An 18,341-nucleotide genomic window follows, 5' to 3' on the forward strand; every position below is an offset into this window, starting at 1 on the left:
AGGAGCCACACTATGGGCCATCTACTGCTCAAGTGACTGGATAGGTGAACCCAGGAAAGTGAAAAAGTCACCTGATCTCACGCCATCCTGACAGTCTTTCACTGTCACCCTGTGCTTCCTGAAACCAGCTGCCCCTGGGACAGGGGAGCAGGTGAGTATGCAAATGCATATACTTGGAGGGGCATGGCACACCTGCCTCTACCTCTGTACTTTCACTCTCCTCCCCATGTATGTCCTTTCTCAAATTTAATCTATTGTCAAAATAATGTATTTTCTTTGAACAACATATTAGCAAAGTACAGAAAACTGAAAAGAAGAGGTAGGAAAGGGGGATCCCTGGGTGGCTCAGCGGTTTGGCACCTGCCTTTGGCCCAGGGCGCGGTCCTGGAGTCCCGGGATCGACTCCCACATCGGGCTCCTGGCATGGAGTCAGCCTCTCTCTCTCTGTGTGTGTCTCTCATGAATAAATAAATAAAATCTTAAAAAAAAAAAAAAAAAGAAGAGGTAGGAAAAAGAATTGATCATAATTCCACCACCTAAAGGCAAAACCACTTGGAATTTTAGAGTGTATTTGATGTATTCTTTTCACTAATAGACTATTTATTAGAGCAGTTTTAGGCTTATAGAAAAATTGAGCAGAAAGTACTGAAAAAAATCCCATAAACCCACTCTCTTAGAACAGTTTCTCATATTATTAACATCTCTTATTAGTGTGGCATGTGTGTTACAATTGATGAACCAATATGGATACATTATTAATTAAAGCCTGTATTTTATATTAAGGTTCACTTTTTGTGTTGTACTGTTCTATCGGTTTTGACTAATGCATAATATCATGTATGTATTCACCACTACAATTATCATACAGGATAGTTTTACTGCCTTAAAAATACTCTTATGCTCCACTGATTCATCATCCCTTCTCCTTAAATTTGGAACAACCACTAATCTTTTTACTATCTCCATAGTTTTACCTCTTCCGGAATGTCTATATTTTGAATCATGTAATATGTAGCCTTCTCAGATTGGCCTCTGTCACTTAGCAATAAGCATCTAAGTTTCTTCTGTGTATTGGCTACTTCTTAATTACATTGTTTGTTTTCTTATTGTTGAGTTTTAAGAATTCTTTGTATATTTTGGATATATATGTTTTGCAGATATCTTCTCCCAATCTGTGGCTTGTCTTTTCATCCTCTTAACAATGTCTGCTGCTTCATTTAATTTAATTTAATTTAATTTAATTTAATTTAATTTTTTTAAAGATTTTATTTAATCATGAGAGACACAGGGAGAGAGGCAGAGATACAGGCACAGGGAGAAGCAGGCTCCATGCAGGGAGCCTGATGTGGGACTCCATCCCAGGACCCCAGGATCACGCCCTGGGCCAAAGGCAGATGCTCAACCATCGACCCACCCAGGGATCCCTGCTTCATTTAATTTTAATGAAGAACAATTTATCAATTTCTTCTTTCATGGATTAAGCATTTGGTGTTATATCTAAAAGTCATTACCAAACCCAAGGTCACTTAGATTATCTCTTATGTTTTCTTCTAGAAGCTCTATAGTTTTGTGTTTTACATTTAGGTCTATATCCATTTTTAGATAATTTCTGTGAAAAATGTAAGGTTAGTGTCTAGGTTTGTTATATCGCATATAGATGCCTAGTTTTTCCAACACAACTTGTTGAAAAAACTATCTTTTTTCCATTGAATTTCCATTGCTCTTTGTCAAAGATCAGTTGACTCTACTTATGTGGCACTATATCAGGAAATTTTATTCTGCTCAACTGATCTATTTGTCTATTCTTTCATCAACATCATGCTGTCTTGATTACTAGATAAGAATATCTATGGTTGGGGGATCCCTGGGTGGCTCAGCAGTTTAGTGCCTGCCTTCCACCCAGGGCGTGATCCTGGAGTCACAGGATCAAGTCCCGCATCGGGCTCCCTGAATGGAGCCTGCTTCTCCCTCTGCCTGTGTCTCTGCCTCTCTCTCTCTGTGCGAATAAATAAAATCTTTTTTAAAAAAATGTCTATGGTTAGGGTGGCTGGGTGGCTCAGTTGGTTAGGCACCTGCCTTCAGCTTAGGTATGATCCTAGGGTCCTAGGATCAAGCCGTGCATTGGGCTCCCTGCCCAGCGGGGAGCCTGCTTCTCCCTCTCCCCCTGCCCTTGCCACCCTGCTCATGCTCTCTCTCTCTCTCTCAAATAAATAAATAAAATATTTTTTTAGAAAAGACTGTCTAGGGACACCTGGGTGGCTCAGCGGTTGGGCACGTCTGCCTTCGGCTCAGGGCATGGTTCTGGAGTACCAGGATCAAGTCTTGCATCAGATTCCCTGCATGGAGCCTGCTTCTCCCTCTGCCTGTGTCTCTACCTCTCTCTTTTCGTGTCTCTCATGAATAAATAAATAAAATCTTTAAAAAAAAAAAAAGACTGTCTATGGTCACAGTGTATGTATCAGATATATGTGTGTTTTATTAGATTTTGTTATCAATGTTATACTCACTTCATAAATAGAATTTGGAAGGTTTTCTTATTTCTGTCCTCAGAATAGAATCAATAGCAACCAATTCATCTGTTCCTTAAAGTTTATCAGTAGAATTCTCCTATGAAATAATATAGTCCTGGTGTTTTTGTAGATAGAGGTGTGGAAAAATACAGTTCTCTGACTACATCTATTTTATAGTAACCAGTCTATTTAGAGTTTCTATCTTTTCTGAGATGTTTTGATAAATTATATTTTCTTAAAATTTCATCTGTTTCATTTAGGCTTTCAAATGTATTACACAGAGGTGAGTAACATGATCCCATACAACTCTATTAGTGTTTTGCATCTTTAATTATCTCCCCTTATTTTTTTTTAAGATTTTATTTATTTATTCATGAGAGACACAGAGAGAGAGAGAGGCAGAGACACAGGCAGAGGGAGAAGCAGGCTCCATGCAGGGAGCCTGATGTGGGACTCGATCCCAGGTCTCCAGGATCAGGCCCTGGGCTGAGAGTGGCACTAAACCGCTGAGCCACCCGGGCTGCCCTGTATCCCCTTATTTTTATTTTGATTTACTTCCTCTGTCTAGCCAACTGTCTTTTCTATTGTCATTTTTTCCATATATTTATTTATATTCCCATTTCTAATTTATGGATTGCTTCTTTTATCTTTCCACACAACCACCTGCCACATGAGTGTTTATAGCAGTTATCATAATTGCCAAAATTGGAAGCATCAATATGCCCTTCAGTAGATGGATGGATAAAGAAACTGTGGTACATCAAGACAGTGGAATATCACTAAAAAGAAATGAACGACCAAGCCATGAAAAGACATGGAGGAAACTTAAATGCATATTGCTATGTGAAATAAGTAATCTGAAAGAAGTGATTACTTAGTGAAAGCAGTAAACTATTACGATTCCAACTATATGCCGTTCTGGAAAAGGCAAAACAATAGAGACGTTTAAAAAATCAGTGGTTGGGCAGCCCCGGTGGTGCAGCGGTTTAGCGCCGCCTGCAGCCCGGGGTGTGATCCTGGAGACCCAGGATCGAGTCCCACATTGGGCCTGCGTGGAGCCTGCTTCTCCTTCTGCCTGTGTCTTTGCCTCTCTCTCTGTGTATCTCATGAATAAATAAATAAAATCTTTTTTAAAAAAGATTTTATTTATTTATTCATTCAGAGAGAGCGAGAGAGAGGCAGAGACACAGGAGGAGGGAGAAGCAGGCTCCATGCAGGAAGCCCGAGGCGGGACTCGAACCTGGGACCCCAGGACCGCGCCCCGGGCGGAAGGCAGGCGCTAAACTGCTGAGCCACCCAGGAATCCCCCCTCCCCTTTGTATTTTAAGACCGCTCCCTTCCCTTCTTCCCCTCAATTAAAAATTCCCTTCAATTAAAAGTCCTGGAGGGTTCCTCGCCCTAGAGCTCAGGAGAGAGAAGATACCCCGGGGGTCACCGGGGGACGCGTCTACCAGCCCACCCAAGGGGCTGGGCCCGGAGCCCTCACTCCCCGGGAGGCGGAGGAAACCCACTGGCCAATCGCCACCACCGAGGCCCAGATCTGCTCTCTGATTGGCTCTAGCGGTGACGCCCCCTCCGAATTCCTGGCTCTGATTGGTCTATTTCCTGACTCCGACCGGGACGGTGGCCAGAGGACAAGAGGCTTCCAGACAGACGGAGGGATGCTTTGGGGGACGTCGGAGACGCGACCAACAGCCGGCGACAAACAGCCGGACTCCGAGGACACGGCGGCGGGCTCTGTGGTCTCGGGGCTGCTGCTGGCGACGGAGAGGAGCCGGCGGGAGCGCCCCCCGAGCCCGCTGCTGCCGCCGCCGAGGTAACCGCGGCGTTCCCGCTCCGGGGCGGGGCCTGTTCGGCCTGCGGGCGCCGGGCGGGGGGCGGGGGGGAGGACCGGGGGTCAGACTGCGAGACCCGGGACTCTGCCTTCAGCCCCACCCCCGAAGGGGAGCCCTCTTACACCCGGGCCTTCCCTCTCTTCCTCCTCGCCTACGTTCACCCTTCAGCCGCAGTCGGCCTCAGTTTCTCTATGGGGGAGGGGGGGAGGGGAGTGGAGGACAGCGGAGCTGGGCTTGCCGTTCTCCATGCCCCCCTAGCCATAGAGTTGCCAGATTTGGCAACAAAAATACAAGACTGGGGCCCCTGCGTGACTCAGTGGGTTAAGCGGTGAAGCCCCACCCCCGCCTTCGGCTCAGGTCATGACCCTGGTGTCCCAGGATCCAGCCCTGGGTGGGCCGCAGCTCATTGGGGGGGAGGGGGATCTGCTTCTCCTCCCCGCCCCCCTCCCCTCCTCTTCCTGCGTGTGCTCTCTTGCTCGCTCTCAAATAAATACAATCTTTTAAAAATACAAGATGCTAGATAAATTTAAATTTCAGATAAATAAGTGATTTGGGGGTATAAATATGTCTCCAATATAAAGAGAAATTTAAATATAAAGCGTTATTTGTTATTTGTCTGAAGTCGAACTGGGCGTGTTGGTTTTTACCTGGCAACCCTAGACTGGAGTAACACTTGTGCACCTGTTTACAGCCCCCTCTCACAGCTGCCCCCATGCGGAGAGTGTTGTGTTCCTTGATCCGAGGAAAGGCGAAGAGACTTGCCCAAGGTTATGCAACTAGTGGGTAATGAGACCAGGACACCTTAAAAACCCGGTTCAGTGTTGCTGTCCTAAATCAGGAGAAGACTCCTGCGGAATTCTTATTGTTGGAACAAATCCCATTAACAAAAGCAAACTTATTTTCCAGAGGCCTATCTAGAGTTAGTTTATATTCAAGTTTCCTCCATAGCACTTACTTTATATTTTAGGGGGAAAAATGACTATTAAACTGTCAAAGAATATAGCTATGTGATAATGAAAGTACATTCTATGATTAATACAATGGTGGGACACGTGGGTGACTCAGTTAAGCATCTGTCTTCAGCTCAGGTCATGATCCTGGGGTTCTGTGATGGAGCCCAAGTAGGGCTCCCTGCCCAACAGGGAATCTGCTTCTCCCCCTCCTGCTCATGTTCTCTCTCTCTCAAATAGTAAAATAAGATTTTTAAAAATACACAATGGCATATCATTTGGCTTTCATGTCAGCAGGCAAGGTTATAATCATTTATATTGCTAGAGATCCACACATCACTGTTAAGGCAGGGATTAAAGCAGTATCGCTTATAGAGGCTAAGAGCTCAAATTCTGGAATGAAACATCTGGGTTCAAAGCCTAGTTCTCACCACTTTGTTGACAGTAGGCAAGTTACATAATTTCTCTGGGCCTCAGTTTCCTCTTCATTGAAATAAAGATGATAATAATTGTATCTACTTCATAGGATTGTCAAGTGCCTAGGACATCAAAAGTAATTAATCTTAGTTATTATTAGCTTTACATTGGACCTTTAGTAAGTGTGAATCTTTGGCATACCAAATAATTCTATAATTAATTTTTAATTTTTAAATTTTTATTTTAGTTTTAAAAAGCCAAGCAATGAGGAATATTATGGATATCTGAGTTTCAGTGAAGAGATGTACTGTTCAGTAATGGTTAAAGCAAGTATTTTAGATTGTAATACATCAGTATTACCAAATCAAATCTATAAGCTGGGCTAATAAAATATTAAATATAGTCTCATTCATTGTTCCCCATGCATAATTGATATTATTTTTATTTTCATTGTGTTTTAAACAGAAGAAGCATACCAACCATCATGGGAGAGGAAATAACCACAGGATGACTGGGAAAGCTAGAAAATGGGTTTATAGTCAGTGGTTGTTTATAGTAAGGTAGACAGAGTATGTTTTATTTTATTTATTTTTAAGATTTTATTTACTTATTCATGAGAGACACAGAGAGAGAGAGCACAGGCAGAGAGAGAAGCAGGCTCCATGCAGGGAGCCCGATGTGGGACTCTATCCCAGGACTCTAGGACCACGCCCTGGGCCGAAGGCAGACACCCAACCATTGAGCCATCCAGGGATCCCCTAGAGTATGTTTTAAAAACCAAAAGTCAGGCCTTCTAGGATTTTTATATTTCTTTGCATATCGTTTTTATTTCCTTAGTGTTTACAGTATTAAAATAGTTTACTTGCAGTGGCACCTGGGTGGCTCAGTTGGTTAAGGTCCACTTCTTGTTTTCAGCTCAGGTTATCTCAGGGTTGTGAAATCAAGCCCTGCCTAGGACTCTGCTGCTGGCATGCTTAAGACTCTCTCTCCCTCTGCTCTCTCCCCACCCCTACCCCCACCACATGCAGGCTCTCTCACTCTAAAAAAAAAAAAAAGTTTACTTGCAGACTATGCCGACCGTTCCCTAAAATTCCTCTTGGGAAACTTTCTGCAGTTTTTCTTCAAAAAACTACAAAACTTTCCTCACCTAAAGAGGAATGTAGAATTATGAAGATTGAAGTTCTGATCTAAGCAACTACTGTTTATTACCCAAGTGATTGTAAATAAGTCACTTATTTTATCTGATCCTTGATTATTTGTAAAATCGTAATAAAAAATTAATTCCCCCACCCCTATAAATCCTATCAGTTATTACTAGCTATTTATCCACCAGAGAAAACTGCCACCATGGATGAATCCAACTATTTGTCTTCTATATTGTCTTCTTCCAGCTTCCTAGAAGAGCTGGAGAAATTTTTGCACTGAGAAGACTTGGTACTAAAAGAAATTCATGGTAGTCAACTAAAACTTGACATGGGCATTCAGCACTGTGCAGTAGACCCACCTCATTCTTTCAGTTTATGCAACTGCTGTGTATCAGATTCTCTTCACTCTTTTCAAACCTCTGACATCCTCTAGAAGCCATTCTCAGTAAATGATCTCAATGTTAATGAGGAAATAGAATTCTGAGTTCTGAGCTTTCTGCCTGCAAACATTAATGTTTGCATCCCACTACCAGTGTTGTCATTGTCATATCATATTTCATTTTGGAGTCCTACAAGTTCCATGAAAGTTTAATAGATTATAGGCTCTAATACATTTTTTCCTGAAAATGATATTTTCTCATTCATTAGGGACTGTGTTGTGTGTCCTCTTCCTAGACTGTGGGAAATCACACATACACACATTGTTCAGCAACATAGTGATCAATTTCCCCTCTGGGGACTTCAGCTGGAGAAGTTTTCTTCAGGGAAGCCCTGGGTCTCATCCTCAAGGGGAAAGCTGGGACCAGTGTGACATGAGATAGATAATGCTTTTCTACTTCCTCTGATTATCATGTTTTTTTGAAGCCTCATTTAAATCTGCTTTCTTCCTTAGACACCATTTCCTGCAGGTATATTTTATTACCAAATAGAGCTTTGCACTCATATAGGCTAAATATAACTTAACTACTCCCATAATATTGTAGAAATGGGTCTCTTTCACCCCCACACTAGGTCTTCTTGCACCCTCTACTGATCCCTTCCAATGTATTTGCTCGTTCCTCCTCATTGGTTCACTTGTCTGTGTCTTCCATATCTGTTGCCACTCCCTTGGACTCTAGGACCAGAGATAGAGCTATGCCCCAGCAGACTCCAGCTGGCTGCTTCATGGCATCCCCTAAATCACACCCTGGAGACTCACATACCCTTGAGTTCCCATGATTTATTGCTGAGTTCTTTCCTCTTCTTTTTACTATCTTATGATTGAAGTGTTGGTTTACCTAGAGATTTAAGCACCCCATAGTATCATGAATCCAAGCATAGGAAGAACCATGACAGATATTCATCCTGACTGCCATGTACATATATTGCACCCCCCCAACCCCTTTGTTGCCCAACCTCTTTCTAACACTTCAGGAAGCTGGAAATCCATCGCCTCCTGAAAGTAGCTTAGTACAGTTTCAGTCACTGTCCATTAGAAATTTCTTCCCTCTTAATTGAGCCAGAATATGTGCTTTCCCAAATAGCCCTCATTATTTGCACCAAGGTTAATTCTGATCTTTGGAGCAAAAGGAAAAAAAAAATCTAATATAGTCATCCCTTTTATATTTAAAATTGTTAATTTCCAGATTCATTTAATAAATGCTCATTGAATGGTTTTTGTGTCATCTCTCATCATCTTCAGCACAACTACATATTTCTCACAAGAGATTCTTAGGCATGAACAAACTTTTTATTTTACCTTCCTCTTCTTAAAATTAGTAATTGGCAAAGATAAGGAACTTCAGACTAAATTACTTAAATTTAGCAGAGCTGGAGCTCCTGGATAAATCAAAGGCCTCACAAATGTCTGCAGGGGGCTGGGCCTGCAACATAAGTGAGTAAAAAAGCCAAGTGTAAGAAAAATAAAGAGAGGTGGAGATCCAGGGATGTGCAGTGCATATGCCCATCTAAAGTGGACAGCCAATCATTGGTTGCCAAGAGTCAGGGTTACAATCTACTGATTTTTCAAGTAAAAGTGGAAATTTGGATTTGCATATGAAATTTTCTCAGAAAGCATCTAATTCAGATTTAAAATACTATGCAAAACAAAGACAACAAATAAGCTGCCAGTTTAAGACCTCTGTTGTTTCTCTACTGTAAGTTATAAATGTTAGTAATTTGATATTGATATATTTTGAATTTTTAATAATTTTTAACCTGAAATTGTTTAGGACTTACAGAAAAGTTACAACAGTGGACAAAGAATTCCAGTATTCTTTTTTTTTAATGTGCTTTTTTTTTAAGATTTTATTCATTTATTCATGAGAGACACAGAGAGAGAGGCAAGGACACAGGCAGAGGGAGAAGCAGGCTCCATGCAGGGAGCCCGACATAGGACTCTATCCGGGGTCTGCAGGATCAGGCCCTGGGCCGAAGGCGGCGCTAAACTGCTGAGCCACCTGGGCTGCCCTGAATTCCAATATTCTTTACGTAGATTTCTCAAGTGTTACTATTTATAAAACATTTATTTTATAAATAAAATAAATTTATTTTGTATAAATAAATTACAATTATTTATAATTGTAATTTAATTTTAATTGTAATATATTTATAATTATAAATAAATTACAATTATTTATAATTTATAATAAATTATAAATAAATTAAAATATAAATTTATAAATAAATTATAAATTGTTATATATAAAATATATAATAAAAATAAATATAATAAATTATAAATAAATTATAAAAATATTTGTTTATTATAATAATAAATTATAAATTTATAATAAATTATAAATAAATATCTGTATATAAATACAATTGAACATATCATATACTCACGTAATGTTTTTCTGAAGCATTTGACAGTAAGTTACTGGCATTATGCCTCTTAATGTTTCAGTGTGTGTTATCCAGAAATAAGAAAGGGCATTGTCTTACATCATAACACAATTACCAAAATCAAAATAAAACAGAGATGTGATGTTATTTAATCTATAGATATTGTTTAATCTTATTTAAATTTCATCAATTGTCCAACTAATGAACGTTTTACAAAAAAAAAAGGTTTGTTTGCTGGTCCAGAATCTAATACAGTATCACATGTTGGATTTTGTTATTATGTCTCTTTGGCCTCCTTCATTCTGGAACAGCTCCTCAGTCTTTGTCTTTCATGATTTTAATAGGTTAGGTGATGAAGTGATTTTTGGTATTCAGGAGTGTATCCATAATAGAGATCTCTGCGTGTACTAAAAATACACGAGTGGAGGATGGTGCCAGTCATTGAGAATGGAGGCCAGTTTATTTATAGAATATTCCTCCATTGTTGGGTTGTTGTTTGTTTTTATTCCCAACACTTCTTCACAAATTGATTCGGGCTATCCATTGCGGGAAGAAATACCAGAGAAATGATGATGTGTTCATCATTTTCTCAGTGCATCATACCCGGGAGCTGGGCAAGCTGTATTCTCAAGCATGTTGCCCTGGAAGTGGCTCATTCCCACTGAAGAATTCTGAGATCAGTGTCATCAATCCGTGGTGTTGTCCTTACCAGCAGGCCACCACTAGTGTATTCTCATCTGTACCCTCAGGCATCGCTTAATGGCTGTCTGCCAGGGCAACATAAATCCTCAGCTACTTCAGGTTTTACAAAAATGAAGAATAGCTTAAGATTTGGTGTAAAGTGGTGGTCTATTCAAAACCTTTTTAATTATTGTCTATATGCAAGCATAGAGGTTTTTTTTTTTCAAATTAAACAGGAACTAGGCTTACAGATGTGGTGTGCAGGGCTGTATCTCATCAAACTGAGAAACTAAGCTTTCCTTTTTTTCAGGGTAGATGGAATCTAAATCCTTTGTGATATTGTTGTTAAGTCTAAATGCAATTTTGCAAAGTGGAAATTGCAATGATCTGTTATTAGTTGGGAATCTTTGTAGTTTGTGATATATCTGTTGCATGCTCTCTGTTTTCAGAGCTCACTGCTATTAGTTATGAAATAAATTTTCTTAACAAAACAGTAGGCTTTATGAAGATCAAAGCTGTATGTTATAGTTTCCTATTGGAAAGATTCGGTTTTAAAGTAAGTAATAATCAGTGAATATGTAACAGCATAATTTGGCTTTGAACTATAAATGCAGAACTTGTTTCCGTACATAAGTGTCCTATACATAGAAGAATAATGTGGAAATGTTTGAGTTCTTTAATTATCTAACTGGTCTCTGTAGGAAACTGGGGATCCCAAGTTCATAAAGGCACAAAAATCTAATTAAAAAATGAGACACCAAAAGGGATTTGATCATGAAGCAGTTTGATCATTCTACATTGTAAGCTTAGAAGTGATTCTATGTTAGGATGCTTAAAAGCTGTTTACAGACCAGAATCTGAAACTAAATATGAGCAGTTCAGCATTTAGCTATGTGCTTCAGAAATTGTTTGGTAGAGCCTGTTTTTCTACAACATAATAATTTAAGCTTTGGCTTTTGGATCCAAACAGTAATCCTGGCACTTGACTACTCTATGGAAACAACTTGTCATGCCTGCATTGTGGAAGCGGTGTTCACAATGAAATGCACAGCATACAAGCTGAAGCAGCACTCATAGTTGTTGGTGTTTCAGGGAGAACATTCGTTATGTTAAATACAAGATTCTTTGTAAGTATCGCCATATTTTTCCAAGGACACTTTTGAACTAGTGATATTTGAAGTATGGGAAGAAAATAATTGGTCTGTTTAAGCCAGTTGCCAAGCATGAATACCTAGATATGATACTAGGATTTTCCTTTAACAAACTTTATATTTTAGGGGATCCCTGGGTGGCGCAGCGGTTTGGCGCCTGCCTTTGGCCCACGGTGTGATCCTGGAGACCCGGGATTGAATCCCACGTCGGGCTCCCGGTGCATGGAGCCTGCTTCTCCCTCTGCCTGTGTCTCTGCCTCTCTCTCTCTCTCTGTGTGACTATCATAAATAAATTAAAAAATTAAAAAAAATAAAATAAACTTTATATTTTAGAACAGTTTTAGGTTCACGAAAAAAAATGAGAAGATAATTCAGAAAGGTCTCTTATGCATTGTCACCAGTTTCCCATATTCTTAACATCTTACATTAATATGGCACATTTGTTAAAATTAATGAACCAACTGACCTTGATACAATAGGATGAACTGAAGTCCAGAATTTACTCTGATTCCTTAGTTTTTACCTAATGTCCTTTTTCTGTTCCAGGATACCACATTACATTTAATTTTCATGTCTCCTTAAGCTCCTCTTAGCTGTGACAGTTTCTCAAATTTTCCCTATTTTTGATGACTGTGACAAATTTTAGGAGTCAGATATTGGTCAAATATTTAGTAGGATGTCCTTGTATTGGAATTTGGTGTTTTTCCTCAAGATTAGATTGAGGAAGACCACAGAGTGATCTTTTTATTTGAAAAGTGCCATTTTCATTTCATTGTATTAAAAAATATTGCTGTTGGTTGATGTTGACCTTGGTTCCCTGGCTAGGGTTGTGTTTGTTAGGTTTCTCCAGGTAAAGTTACTCTTGTCACACACACCCTTCCATATTGTATAGTCTTTGGAAAGAAGTCTCCATGCACAGCCCACGCTTAAGTAAGATTTTTTTTAACTTTCCAAAATAGATCAAGATGCTTGTTTTGGATGAAGCAGATAAAAATGCTGAGTCAAAGGATTAAAGATCAGAGACGCCTGGGTGGCTCAGCGGTTGAGCACCTGCCTTCGGCTCGGGGCATGATCTTGAAGTCCTGAGGTTGAGTCCCACATCAGGCTCCCTGCGTGGAGCCTGCTTCTCCCTCTGCCTGTGTCTCTGCCTTCTCTCTCTGTGTGTCTCTCATGAATGAATGAATGAATGAATGAATGAATAAATAAATAAATAAATAAATAAATAAAATCTTTAAAACAAACAAGCAAAGGATTAAATATCAAATCCACAAGATTTACCAGAAATTAAATACAAGTATTCAGATGTGCATGTGATAGCTGGCAGGTTGGGTTACTTGTTACAATATAGCTGTGAAGTGCTATATTGTCCTTACCCCTGCTGAAAGCAACTGTTTCCTACAATCTCTGTCTAGCTCAATTCTATAGTAAGACAGGGACGCTTGGTCTCAAACATATTCCTCTATGTACTATTATGAAAACGATTATACCTGCTTAATATGTCAACATAATTAGTTCTCTTTTTTCTTTTCTTAAGGTTGGGTTGCTTTCTGCCTTAATGTCAATCGATACATTGGAAGTTATCGAGAAGTTCAAATTCTGATGAAGAAGGAAGAATTGACCCTTGAAATGGTTGATATTTTATAATATTTTAATAAAAGGGTAATGTTTTTCCAGTTGATACCCATAAAAACTATGGCCCGAATTATTTTTACCTGCTTACTTAAGCTCTGTACTAAAATTGCAGAAGCTAGTATCATGTCTTAGTATTTGTAATAAAGCTAGCAGAGTAAACACAAGAAGAAAAACAGGTATGCCAGGTAGTAGAAAAACTGAGATAAATGTCTTTCTTGAGTTCAGGGTACTCTGTTCTAAGATTTGGTAAGATAATATCTGCATTTAGGCAGAATTAATAGAATGAATTTCTAACTAATCCCTTTCAGTGATAGGGATGAGAATTAGAAATCAAATGGTGTTTTATTCCAACTCTGATAGGAATTAGTATTTTCCTCTCTGAAATACTGGAAGGAAGAAAATTGTATGCTCCTTGTGTCATATGATAGATAGACCACACATGACTTTTCTTTTTCAGAACACAAGGCAAAGGGTAGACTGCCTTCTGAGAAAATACATGCCAGGAATTTCAGTATCTAATATATGACTAGTTCTTCCCTACTGTTGCTGCTTAAGATACTGTTAACATCTAATTATTTCCTTAATAAAATGATGCAGGATCTAGTTACAATGTAGCTATAAAGTGCTGCCTTGTCTTTACCCCCTGCTCAAAATAAAACTGTTACCTTTCTAGCCCTGTCCGCCATGGTGCTTAGCAGCCAGGGATGCAGGGTCTCAGACATGATTACCAAGTTAACCCCTGATTTGAGGAATGACTCTTGAGAATTAATGCTTGTTCATATTTGCAGGTGGTGACAGAAAGAGACATTATCAAGAAGGAATTTGGATAAGGCACAAACCAAATTTTGATTACTACCGACTTACTGGTATTCCAATTCCTTATTTAATTGTATTTATCTACCACAAGTGGGTTTTGAGGGGAAGATTTTTAGTAGTCTTGGTCATCTCTAGCCCTGTGGGGGATAAAAACCTCACTCCACAGTTAGCTGTGTGATTTATATGTGGCTCATTATTATTTTGTGGCCTGGAAGATGTATAGCAGTTGCTTTTTGAATCAGAATTTGAATATCTACTATCATACTTTCAGGCTCATGACTTTTATATGTACAACTAGTGTCTATGGTTATAAACTATGATCATCTGCCTACTACTTGTGAAATCTATATTTTCAGCTATTTGTCATCTTCATTGAATATTTGCTTTTATTCAGGTGAAATAAATTTATGTATTGTCATTGAAGTGTGATTTTGTTAGCCAGTCAACCTTTAAAATCAGGTATATGGGGATGCCCAGGTGGCTCAGCGGTTGAGCTCCTGCCTTTCGAGCCCAGGGTGTGATCCTGGGGTCCTGGAATTGAGTCCCATGTCGGGCTCCCTGCATGGAGCCTGCTTCTCCCTCTACCTGTGTCCCTGCCTTTCTCTCTGTGTGTCTCTCATGAATAAATAAATAACATTTTAAAAAAAAGACTTCCTTTAAAAAAAAATCAGGTATATGAATAAGGAAAATCTTATCACTCAGTTAACATAAGATGTATTTTTTTTTAAGATTTTATTTATCTATTCATGAGAGACACAGAGAGAGGCAGAGACACAGGCAGAGGGAGAAGCAGGCTCCATGCAAGAAGCCCGATGTGGGACTCCACCCCAGGACCCCAAGATCACGCTCTGAGCCAAAGGCAGACACTCAACCCGAGCCACCCAGGCGTCCCACATAAGATGTATTTAAATTCTACTTGGGAAGATTCGTGTGAAATTCATTGTGAAATTTCACAAATATGAAATTTACCCCATACTTTAGATTTTGTACAGTTGATATTCAAAGGAAAAATCAATAATGCTGTTAGATCTGGTTGCCTTAGCTTACACACGTGTCTTTTTTTAAGTCATATTAATCATATCTCATGCTTTCTTGATGATTCTTCTATAATTGGGATTTTGTTAGCATTTTCTGGTAGAAATTTACATTGACCTGGCTTAGGTATACTGGTTTTATTGAATTCTGTGTTCTACTAATGTAAAAGTACTGTGTTTTAGGAAATACAGTAGTCAACATGAATAGGTGATGAGGCGGTACTCTGAAATGGCCTTGGCCTGATTTAGGACATGCATGGTTTCATGAGTGAAACAACATATTGTTTGGCTAAAGAGTGAGTCAGGGGGATCCCTGGGTAGCTTAGCGATTTAGTGCCTGCCTTCCGCCCAGGGCATGATCCTGGAGTCCCGGGATCGAATCCCACATCGGGTTCCCTGCATGGAGCCTGCTTCTCCCTCTACCTATGTCTCTGCCTCTCTCTCTCTCTCTCTCTCTCTGTGTCTCTCACGAATAAATAAATAAAATCTTAAAAAAAAAAAGAGTGAGTCAGTATTGCCATATTTGTTTTTCTCTTGTGCTACTTATTTGATCTTTTAAGCTGCTTTAGCCAAGACTTTTTTGATTGACCGAATTATCTGTTTTAGTAGACAGCTGTGGTGGTAAATATATCCCAGCTATTCGCATTACAGTGTATGAGATGAACTGAGCAGAAAGCAGTGATAAATGTGGGTTAATTACCATAACAGATTTGTGGAGATTTCTTATACACACATACACACACACACACAAAATAAAAAGTTTTAAGTCCTGACCAGGTTTGTCCAATAGAACTTTCTGCAGTGATAGAAATGTTCTTCATCTTGGCAGCCCGGGAGGCTCAGCGGTTTAGCGCTGACTTCAGCCCAGGGCGTGATCCTGGAGACCCGGGATGTAATCCTACATCGGGTTCCCTGCATGGAGCCTGCTTCTCCCTCTGCCTGTGTCTCTGCCTCTCTCTCTCTCTGTCTCTCATGAATAAATAAATAAATAAAAATCTGAAAGAAAGAAAGAAAGAAAGAGAGAGAGAGAAAGAAAGAAAGAAAGAAAGAAAGAAAGAGAGAGAGAGAGAGAGAGAAAGAAAGAAAGAAAGAAAAAGAAAGAAAGAAAGAAAGAAAGAAAGAAAGAAAGAAAGAAAGAAAGAAAATTCAAAAAATAAAAAAAAAAGAAATGTTCTTCATCTGTGCTCCCTAACACAGAAGTGACAGGCCACTATGTGGCTATTGAAATGTGGTAATGCAACTGTTTTCTATTTTATTTAATTTTAATTTCAATATCCACACGTAGCTAGTGGCTATTGTATTGGACAGCATAGTCTAAATGATAGCCAACATTCCAGAATTTATATTTGCAGTTGACAGTTTCAAAAATGTGTCAATGAGTCACATAATTGTTCTCTTTCTTTAGTCCCTGGTGTTTACATCTGTCCCAGGTTGACAACTGCTTCCGGATGGCCCTCTTGGGTATGAGCTTTTAATTTCACTACCACAAAAATAATAACTGCCATCTGCTTTATATATTTTTTTTAGTTTTATTAATTTTATTTTTTTTATTTTTATTTATTTATGATAGTCACAGTGAGAGAGAGAGAGAGGCAGAGACACAGGCAGAGAGAGAAGCAGGCTCCATGCACCTCGGGACCCCGACGTGGGATTCGATCCCGGGTCTCCAGGATCGCGCCCTGGGCCAAAGGCAGGCGCCAAACCACTGCACCACCCAGGGATCCCTGCCATCTGCTTTATAAATAAGAATGCTTAAGATGCAGGCAGCCCCGTGGCTCTCTGGTTTAGCACTGCCTTCAGCCCAGGGTGTAGTCCTGGGGTCAGGATCGAGTCTCATGTTGGGCTCCCTGCATGGAGCCTGCTTCTCCCTCTGCCTGTGTCTCTGTCTCTCTCTCTGTGTCTCTCATGAATAAATAAGTAAATAATCTTAAAAAAAAAAAAAAAGAATGCTTAAGATGCCTAATAGAATCTGATTTTGCAGCCAAAGGAATCCTTTTGCACTAACTGTGAAAGAAATATTTTATTTTTCTCTGGATATTGTGATTAGCATCTAGTTGGAAGCCTTTGGGATGCCTGGGTCGCTCAGGGACTGAGTGTCTGCCTTTGGCTCAGGGCATGATCCTGAGTTCTGGGATCCAGTCCCACATCAGGCTCCCTGCATGGAGCCTGCTTCTCCCTCTGCCTGTGTCTCTGAGGCCTCTCTCTCTGTGTCTCTCATGAATAAATAAATAAAATCTTAAAAAAAAAAAAGCACTTTACATATAATCCTGGCAAATAAACAGCCACAGATGGTTAACAAGTAGCTCATATTGTTAGTAGTTCATTTCATATTTGATAACTAATATTCTGATTAATAATTTTTCTTTTGTTCAGAATTGGCAGTGGAGGTCAATTTGGGAGGAAATCTGTGGCCATAAACATTAAAGAAGACAAGTGGACAAGTGGATTCTTGGTGACATTGAGACTTTCTACAATACAGTGGAAGAATTGTCAATGAATGTGGCTAACAGCACTCGCTGTTATGGACTAGGTGATGACAACATGCATTGTGCTTTTTCTTTGGGAATATTTGAAGCTTGTCTAAAGCTCATGACTTATCAAAAATACAGATTTTGATAATAATGCTACTCTCTTACTTATGAGTTCATATGAGGAAAGTCATTGACTTTATCTTCTTTAAAATTAGAATACTGGAAAAAAAGCCTTTAAAGATTTGGCCTATAGAGTAAATTTCAAAATGGGAAAAAACACTGGTCCTATAATGAGATGTAAATCATATCACCGACATTAATCTTCTCCTGGTGAATTCAATTCCCTGTAGCAGCATAGAAAGGAAAAGAAAATATTGGAACTGAGAGTAATAAAATGAACACAACAGGCAAAAAAAATAGAATACTGGAGTTGGATATGAAAGGTGAGACTGTAAAAATCATTCTTAGAAGTTTATTTCCTAGTTCTGTAAAAAGGGTTATATTGAGTGTTCTCTGTCATTTAATACTATACTTGTGGACTGGACAATATGTGCTGTATAAAAGCAGCCAATTCTATTAAACTAGTGTAACTGCTTTTATAGTGTGGTCATTAGACTGAACAGAACAAACTTGAAAATTATTTCTTTAAAGAAAGTATTTTTTGTTTTTGTTTTTGGTAAAACAATCTTTTTTTTTCTTTCTTTCTTTCTTTTCTTTTTTTTTTTTTTTTGTAAAACAATCTTTTTAAAAATATTTATTTGTGTGAGAGAAAGAAAAAGCATAAGTGAGGGGGGACAGAGGGAGAAACAGATTCCCCAGTGAGCATGGAGCCTGACATGGGGCTTGAGATCATGACCTTAGCTGAAAACAGAC

The 18,341-nt window shown here is 39.3% G+C and overlaps 1 long non-coding RNA gene and 3 other non-coding genes across 4 annotated transcripts; all 4 read left to right on the top strand.

Annotated features, from left to right (window-relative positions):
- Positions 1-4,139: 4,139 nt before the first annotated feature.
- On the top strand, positions 4,140-18,108 carry LOC140622069 (uncharacterized). The gene is made up of 6 exons (XR_012021783.1): positions 4,140-4,326; positions 11,335-11,491; positions 13,050-13,174; positions 13,936-14,013; positions 16,403-16,458; positions 17,371-18,108. It is a non-coding gene; the product is annotated as an uncharacterized lncRNA (long non-coding RNA).
- On the top strand, positions 12,838-12,968 carry LOC140622509 (small nucleolar RNA SNORA63). Its single transcript, XR_012022266.1, has one exon. It is a non-coding gene; the product is annotated as a small nucleolar RNA SNORA63 (small nucleolar RNA).
- LOC140622521 (small nucleolar RNA SNORA81) lies at positions 13,226-13,404 on the top strand. The gene has a single exon (XR_012022278.1). It is a non-coding gene; the product is annotated as a small nucleolar RNA SNORA81 (small nucleolar RNA).
- On the top strand, positions 13,739-13,869 carry LOC140622508 (small nucleolar RNA SNORA63). The gene has a single exon (XR_012022265.1). It is a non-coding gene; the product is annotated as a small nucleolar RNA SNORA63 (small nucleolar RNA).
- Positions 18,109-18,341: the final 233 nt, after the last annotated feature.

The sequence above is a fragment of the Canis lupus genome, chromosome 31, assembly GCF_048164855.1.
Source record: "Canis lupus baileyi chromosome 31, mCanLup2.hap1, whole genome shotgun sequence".
Lineage (NCBI taxonomy): Eukaryota > Metazoa > Chordata > Mammalia > Carnivora > Canidae > Canis > Canis lupus.